Source organism: Anneissia japonica, unplaced genomic scaffold (assembly GCF_011630105.1).
Source record: "Anneissia japonica isolate Jap-2015-1 unplaced genomic scaffold, ASM1163010v1 scaffold287719_len1884721_cov185, whole genome shotgun sequence".
NCBI classification, from domain to species: Eukaryota; Metazoa; Echinodermata; class Crinoidea; order Comatulida; family Comatulidae; genus Anneissia; species Anneissia japonica.
The window spans coordinates 1,725,641-1,733,088 of record NW_022715822.1 but is presented as its reverse complement, the minus strand read 5'-3'; positions in this window follow the sequence as shown (position 1 = coordinate 1,733,088).

Genomic DNA, 7,448 nt, shown 5'->3' with positions numbered 1-7,448 from the left:
TTGATTCTCCTGACGCAAATCCAGGTATTGTTTATTCCATCACGATAATAACAATTACCATTCAACAATAGAACAGTCATCTCGACCTACTTGCAGTGAAGTGAATCTAAAATGTATTCATAAAGTTATGATGTGAAGTGTTTAATATCGTACACAATAATAGTTGAACCAACTTTAAAATACCACAAATACAAATGTGCGTGACGATATTTAAATATTGTTTTAGAAATGTGATTTCAAAAAGTACATTAGTGCATCATGCACTGAGTATTCAATACATTTTCACAACAGGTTGGGCAAAATACATACAGTATAGGCCCCCTAATTGATTCTCCTGACGCAAATCCAGGTATTGTCTATTCCATCACGATAATAACAATTACCATTCAATAATACAACATTCATATGATGATCTGAAGTGTTTAAAAACGTACACAATAATAGTTGAACCAATTTTAAAATACCATAAACACAAATGTGCAATAGAAATGTGATTTCAAAAAGTACATTAGTGCATCATATGAAAGGGCTTGTTTTGTTGGGTTTTTTTTACTTGCAGCATGTGAGAAATTGGTAATAGGTAGGCCCCTAAATTGTAATGAATATAATCAATATTATAGCCTCTAAAACCTAATATTATTGAAGGGTCCGTTTAAAGTTTAAATAGGATTTTTTAAAGTTATATTTTTAGATCATTAGACCAGATTAGACCTATTGAACGAGCCCCAATACTGCACTGCCCATACCTACGCCACTGGATCGAAGTATTATTAGTGGTTACATAACGTTGCTATGCATATATCATGCGCTATAGAAGTGGAAGACCATAATGTATTAGGAATGTACCTCTCTCTGGTACAATCAGTTTAAAAGTGTAAGGTATAGGATAGCGTGGATTTAAACATTTTCCTAATGGTAATGTTCAAAATAAGTGTCAAGGAAAGTAAGTATGATTGTTGGAAAAATGGTGAACATTTTATTTTGATTTTTCACCCTGACCTTCGCCTGGGCGAAGTGGGCGAAAGTCTGGATCCGCATCTACAGTAGTTAGCATGAATTTTGTAAGCCAGCACCCAGTATTATTTTGTTACGCTTCTTCACAGAGGGGGGTTCGTCCGAACCCCCTGAACCCCCTTGGATCCGCCACTGCATAATACTGTAGAAATAAAATAAGTCCATTATCAAGCTTATTAAATGAATTCTAACAAGTCTTTGATACAGCACGTACCATATTTTCTTCAGTTTTAAGAAAATGGATTGCGACATTCGCGTCATCGAGTCTGGGCAGTTTTAAACCGTACTTCTTGGTTCTACTAGCCTCTTTCAACACTAATCTTTTACATTTTTACATCAGTATAATCTGTATTTTTTAAGCTTTTTCTGGAGCCAAACTTGACATGAAGCAGAGTAAGGTAATTTTATCACCTAACACCAAGGGAAGTAAAAATCATGGCTTTAAAAAAATTAATACTGTGTTGTATTTGATACTTGTGTACTGTACCTCAAAAACATTGAACAGCAAACCATCTGTCTACAATAACCATTTCAAGCATCGAGGTAAAATATCACAGTGCACATAAGTTTAACATCACCGGGTAAAAGACAGCCGATTTTGAGTGGTAATTTTTTTCCTGCGTCTGTGTAAATATGCACGTGAAGAAAAGTAGTTGAAATATCTTACCACGTACCAAATGTAATCGATCAATAAAATATTTAAAATATTAGTTATTACCTGATTAATATTCAAGGTATAGTAAAAAAAATGTAACCTTGTGGTTGTGGTTTTAAACTGGCACTGCGCCATCATCCTCAAGGACATTACTACATTATTTTGCTGAGTGTTCATTAGAGCATAAAATCGGGTCATGATACTAGAGCTACGCGGTAGTGTAACGCATTATAGCCAAAGGAACAGGCAAAGAAAGGGGAGCTAGAACTTTTTGTCTCTTTAACCGACGGTTCGTGTAAAGGTAATTTCACAATAAAGACTTTTAGATGGTTTTAATGGTCAATAGGCCTAATTATTTAGAAATGATAACAATTTTAAGTAGAACTCTCAGGATTCAGTCACTGGTAGAGTGAACGTAAGTCAACTGTTTTACCAAGCCAACCTATCATTCACCCAGTCTGCCACGGTTGCAAACAGCAAACTTAAGCTAGCTGTTACTTTATTTATTAGGATACACGTAATTATTAGGTAGATTATTGAATTTTCAAAAGGCCTAAGACTTTGTCTATTTAACACTGTACATAGCATGAAGGACCTCCATGATCAGTGGTCTAATAAGAGTTTCAGATAGAAAGTGAGTAGCACATAACATGCGTAGGAATTTTTAAAATTTAGTGGCAAAACGGGGCCACATGCCCTCCTACTGAATCCGGGACTTTTTAACTACTTGAGCGTGATTTTTTTGCTTTGAACATTTTCAACGGGGCAGGGAGACGCGAGTATTTTTGCGGGGGTATTGCAAACGTGAATGTACTGTATGCAATTAGGTTATGTCAGAAAATTTATTCATTTATTATTTATTATCTCTTCCAACAGTAAATACAAAATTTGCCACTTACAATTAAAATATTGTTAACATAGCATTGTAGCGTTAATACTCTTATCACGGAACAAAACTATGCAACTTTGGTAAAGATGTTAAATGAACCATGGAGGTATAACAAAATTTTAAGACATTCTTTAAATTCACAAATCTTTGTATATCAATGAATAGTTTGGACTATAATAATTGTATGGACTTGTATCGTGAGTGGATTTCCCGTACGATTAAAAATTGTGACGGTACTGGGTTTGGTCTACAGGAGTTCGTGCTTTGAACGTGAATGCATGCAATTAGGTTATGTCAGAAAATTTATTCATTAATAATATTACTTATTATCCCTTCCAACAGCAAATACAAAATTTGCCACTTAGAATTAAATATTGTTAACATAGCATTGTAGCGTTACTGTAGTTAGTTTGAAATTAAGTTCTATTACTTATCGTTCTACATAAATGTGTTTTGAACACCAAACAGGAACATTTATAGGCCCTTCCTAAAATTCAGTTAGCTGCCAGAGATGGTGCTTGGTTTTTATTTTGGATCGTGCAGGATTTTAGTAACTGTATGTGACATCATTCTATTCAATTTCAAGAGCTTTCATCACACAATCAAAAGCTTTCAATACTCTTAACACGGAACAAAACTATGCAACTTTGGTAGAGATGTTAAATGAACCATGGAGGTTTAACAAAATTTTAAGACATTCTTTAAATTCACAAATCTTTGTAAATCAATGAATAGAGCTATAGTTATTGTATGGACTTGTATCGTGAGTGAATTTCCCGTATGTGGGGTCTACTCAGGCGAAACTCTTAATGTTCATACATTCTGAGATATTTTAAAACAGATAGGCATATGGCACATATCTAAAAAATATTTTGTTTAAAAAATTCAAGTATATAGAGAACAAACTATGGTCAAGTTATATAGGCCTATATCTTATTGTTTAGGGCCTATATAGGCATTTCATGAATCTATGATATATTATAATATTGACAACATCAATAGAACATGTATAGGTGGAATTTTGTCCAACCCGTCATGAAATTAGGCCTACTGAATAGGCTTATCTCAGTGCGTGTGAAAACACTTACAAAAATACTACTCGCTGATTTACTTGGGTTTGAATTCAACCCTGGCTATCAGGTGCAAGCTCGGTGGTCTAGAGGTACTGTAGGCCTATGATGCCAGGCTAGTGATCTGGAGAACTGGGTTCGAGTCCCACTGGAGAACAAGTTACACACACACTCAGTATTCAGTACATTTTCACGACAAGTTGGGCAAAATTGCACATATAAGCCCCCCCCCCATTGGTTCTCCTGACGCAAATCCAGGTATTGTTTATTCCATCACGATAATAACAATTACCATTCAACAATAGAACAGTCATCTCGACCTACTTGCAGTGAAGTGAATCTAAAATGTATTCATAAAGTTATGATGTGAAGTGTTTAATATCGTACACAATAATAGTTGAACCAACTTTAAAATACAGGTACCACAAATACAAATGTGCGTGACGATATTTAAATATTGTTTTAGAAATGTGATTTCAAAAAGTACATTAGTGCATCACGCACTTGAGTATTAAATACATTTTCACGACAGGTTGGGCAAAATACATATAGGCCCACTAATTGATTCTCCTGATGCGAATCCAGGTATTGTCTATTCCATCACCATAATAACAATTACCATTCAATAATACAACATTCATCAACCTACTTGCAGTGAAGTGAATCTAAAATGTATTCGTGAAGTTATGATGATCTGAAGTGTTTAAAAACGTACACAATAATATTTGAACCAACTTTAAAATACCACAAACACAAATGTGCGTGACGATATTTTATTGCAATAGAAATGTGATTTCAAAAAGTACATTAGTGCATCGTATGAAAGGGCTTGTTTTGTTGGATTTTTTTAACTTGCAGCGTGTGGGAAATTGGTAATAGGTAGGCTCCTAAATTGTAATGAATATAATCAATATTATAGCCTCTAAAACCTAATATTATTGAAGGGTCTGTTTAAAGTTTAAATAGGATTTTTTAAAGTTATATTTTTAGATCATTAGACCAGATTAGACCTATTGAACGAGCCCCCAATACTGCACTGCCCATACCTACAGTACGCCACTGGACCGAAGTATTATTAGTGGTTACATAACGTTGCTATGCATATATCATGCGCTATAGAAGTGGAAGACCATAATGTAGTAGGAATGTACTTCTCTCTGGTACAATTTAAAAGTTTAAAAGTGTAAGGTATAGGATAGCGTGGATATAAACATTTTCCTAATGGTAATGTTCAAAATAAGTGTCAAGGAAAGTAAGTATGATTGTTGGAAAAATGGTGAACATTTTATTTTGATTTCTCACCCTGACCTTCGCCTGGGTGAAGTGGGCGAAAGTCTGGATCCGCATCTACAGTAGTTAGCATGAATTTTGTAAGCCAGGACCCAGTATTATTTTGTTACGCTTCTTCACAGAGGGGGGTTCGTCTGAACCCCCTAAACCCCCTTGGATCTGCCACTGCATAATACTGTAGAAATAATATAAGTCCATTATCAAGCTTATTAAATGAATTCTAACAAGTCTTTGATACAGCACGTACCATATTTTCTTCAGTTTTAAGAAAATGGATTGCGACATTCGCGTCATCGAGTCTGGGCAGTTTTAAACCGTACTTCTTGGTTCTAGCCTCTTTCAACACTAATCTTTTACATTTTTACATCAGTATAATCTGTATTTTTTAAGCTTTTTCTGGAGCCAAACTTGACATGAAGCAGAGTAAGGTAATTTTATCACCTAACACCAAGGGAAGTAAAAATCATGGCTTTAAAAAAATTAATACTGTGTTGTATTTGATACTTGTGTACTGTACCTCAAAAACATTGAACAGCAAACCATCTGTCTACAATAACCATTTCAAGCATTGAGGTAAAATATCACAGTGCACATAAGTTTAACATCACCAGGTAAAAGACAGCCGATTTTGAGTGGTAATTTTTTCCCTGCGTCTGTGTAAATATGCACGTGAAGAAAAGTAGTTGAAATATCTTACCACGTACCAAATGAAATCGATCAATAAAATATTTAAAATATTAGTTATTACCTGATTAATATTCAAGGTGTAGTTAAAAACAATGTAACCTTGAGCCTCTTCTTTGTCAGAAATAAATGCAATGCATATATTGATTTATATTGGTAACAGATGGGGATTGCAGTACTTTTCAATGCATATTTTAATATAAATTTTTTCTTAATTAATTAATTTGTCAATTTATGTCAATCCTAGTTTTAATTCCCATGCACAAATTGTAAATTAATATACAATAAAATAAGGTGATGTAAATTGTAGATTATTGTAAATCTTATAGCAAAATATTTTGATTTTGTATTTTTATGAATTAGTTTATTTATAGAGTACCGTATTTATTGTGATGATGGAGTTTTTTGTCAACGTACATACTCTGAGCCATTTACAAATGGGCAACTTGAATTCTTGCACAAAATGGCTACTCCTAATAACAAGCTTTGTTTGACATTGGAAATACTTAATGTATTCTTTTTTAGTTAAAAGTGAAAGCTTTGTAGTTTTGTTAAATCAACTCAAGACATACTGTACTGAAGGTTGAATCTAACTAGAGTAATTTAGACGTATTGATGCACACGCAAGCAATCATATGCCTAGTAGACCATTATAGATTGTTATATATTAACATTATTATTGTAGAACGTTATATGAGAACGTTCTTTAACACTAAAGTATATTACGTTATTATAATGTTTGTTAATTATGTTACATAAATATAATGAATGAACATTATATATACGTTATAAAAACATAATAAATACCTAAGTATATTCCTAGAAAAATACATTCAAGAACATTATATAAAGACAGTTAAAATACCAAACAATTACGTCATTATAACATATTTTAAACGTTATTTTTTAACGTTTTAATACATCGTGTTGATAAACGTTATATGAACGTTATATTCAAACTTCATATTTTAAGTTATATGTACATATATATGGTTCTAAAAATTTATGTTTGTAGAACGTTATATGAGAACGTTCCTAACACCAACTTATGTTACGTTATGATAACGTTTGTTATAACGTTACATAAAGGTTATGAATGAACGGTAATTATATACCTTATATAATTACATAATAAAATGTAAATAAATAGTCCTACAAAAATATTTTCTGAGAACGTTATATAAAGACATTTTAAACACCAATCTATAACATAAATATATCGTTTTCTTAACGTTCATTTTTAACGTTTTTATATAGTTTGTATATAACGTTATATGAACGTTATATGCGAACGTTATGTTTCAGGTTATTTGTACGTATATATGGTTCAACAAATTTACGTTAGTAGAACGTTATATGAAAAGGTTCTTAACACTAATTTATGTAATACGTTATGAACGTTTGTTAGTGACATTAGATAAACATAATGAATGAATGTTAAATATATTCGTTATAATTACGTAATAAATACGTAAATACAATCCTACAAAAATACATTCTTAGAACGTTATATAAAGACATTTTAAACACCCAAGTAGTACGTTATTATAACGTTTCCTAAACATTATTTTTTTAACGTTTTTATATAACATTATATGAACGTTATATGCGAACGTTATATATGTAAATATGGTTCTACAAATTAATGTTAGTAGAACGTTATATCAAAACTTTCTTAACACCAAACTGTAACGTTATTATGACGTTGTTATAACATAATACTGTTAGCTAGGTCTATCCACACTATTACATTTTCTTTGACTAAAACTGTTGAGGCCCGTATATAGTCATGATGTGCTTATATATGGTCATGATGTGCCTATATATGGTCATGATGTGCCTATAT